Below are 1,775 nucleotides of genomic sequence, written 5' to 3'. Positions count from 1 at the left end.
ACTAGTTACCCTATAATGACCCACGCCGTGCATCATCTAATGTTACCACCCTGGGAAACCGGTTTCTGAGTCACGTCTGCTTTGCCAGTGGTAGCAAGTAGAAAGAAGGAAGCCAAGTTGAGGCAAAAGGAAAGTTCCTACTTGGGCAGAAAGGACACGGAGTTCAAAATAGGGTACTGTGTTTAGGACATTTCCTAATAAATCTGGTTTTCTGCGGCTATTGGGAAAGGGTAGAGAGCAACAGACTCGCTTGTTTAGAACTATATATGTCTGCCACAGAGCTTGATTTTCGTGAAAAATAATCTTCAAAACTGTTATCTTTTTTTTTTTTTTTTTTCAGGGACAGAGAGAGAGTCAGAGAGAGGGATAGACAGACAGGAATGGAGAGAGATGAGAAGCATCAATCATCAGTTTTTCATTGCGACACCTTAGTTGTTCATTGATTGCTCTCTCATATGTGACCGGGGGCCTTCAGCAGACCGAGTAACTCCTTGCTGGAGCCAGCGACCTTGGGTCCAAGCTGGTGAGCTTTTTTTTTTTTGCTCAAGCCAGATGAGCCCGCGCTCAAGCTGACGAGCTCGGGGTCTTGAACCTGGGTCCTTCCGCATCCCAATCCAACGCTCTATCCACTGCGCCACCGCCTGGTCAGGCTTGAAGTACAGATGAGTTTATTATTCTTTGATGCTGTTGACTAATATAATCTAATTAAAATAATAAATTAATAAATCAAGGTTGATTTACAAGTTATAAGGCACTTATTATTTTATTTACTTTATACACTGTATGTTGTAAGGCCAGTGACTATACCATTTCAGTTCCCACTGGATTTGAGCAGATGGTAAAGGAACTGGGGAGCCAAAAAATGGTGGGCCATTCCATTTATTAGTCTCACAAGGGCGGCCGAGCAAGGAGGCAGGGAAAACTGCTTCTCTCTCTATCAGGACTGATGAGCAAACAGGCGCGAGGTGGGAGGGGACGGCTTCTCCAGCCAACAATAGCAAACATCGGCCACTCTCAATGGCGGCAGGGATCCACAATCTACAATCTGCCGCCCTGAGGGCCAGCACCTGCAGCTTTACATAGATGTACACCCGTGGTGCTGCCCCGTGCTCATGCACCAATCAGGCAACATACAAGCGAGCAAGCTTAACACACTTTTTTGCCCAACATATCTAAATTATTATTTTATATTTTATAAAACTGTATTATCTCATATACAAATATGTTCATAATTACTTTTTTTTTCCTTCTGAAGCTGGAAACGGGGAGAGACAGTCAGACAGACTCCCGCATGCACCCGCCCGACCGGGATCCACCCAGCACACCCACCAGGGGCGATGCTTTGCCCCTCGGGGCATGGCTCTGCCGAGACCAGAGCCACTCTTGCGCCTGGGGCAGAGGCCAAGGAGCCATCCCCAGCGACCCGGCCATCTTTGCTCCAATGGAGCCTTGGCTGCGGGAGGGGAAGAGAGAGACAGAGAGGAAGGAGAGGGGGGGTGGAGAAGCAAATGGGCGCTTCTCCTATGTGCCCTGGCCGGGAATCGAACCCGGGTCCCCTGCACGCCAGGCCGACGCTCTACCGCTGAGCCAACCGGCCAGGGCCTCATAATTACTTTTAAGAGCATCTTTGAGTAAAGTTTGAGCAACTCAAATTGAAAAAATTAAACTCCAAAGAAATCAGTCTCATTTACATCTTAGTTAATTAAATTATCTTAAAAGGTTTTAAGCTATATTTATAGCATACTACATATAATTTTCTTTTTTATGCACTTCAG

The sequence above is a fragment of the Saccopteryx leptura genome, chromosome 9 (assembly GCF_036850995.1).
Source record: "Saccopteryx leptura isolate mSacLep1 chromosome 9, mSacLep1_pri_phased_curated, whole genome shotgun sequence".
In the NCBI taxonomy this organism is placed as follows: Eukaryota; Metazoa; Chordata; class Mammalia; order Chiroptera; family Emballonuridae; genus Saccopteryx; species Saccopteryx leptura.
Note: the sequence above shows the minus strand (reverse complement) of the source record.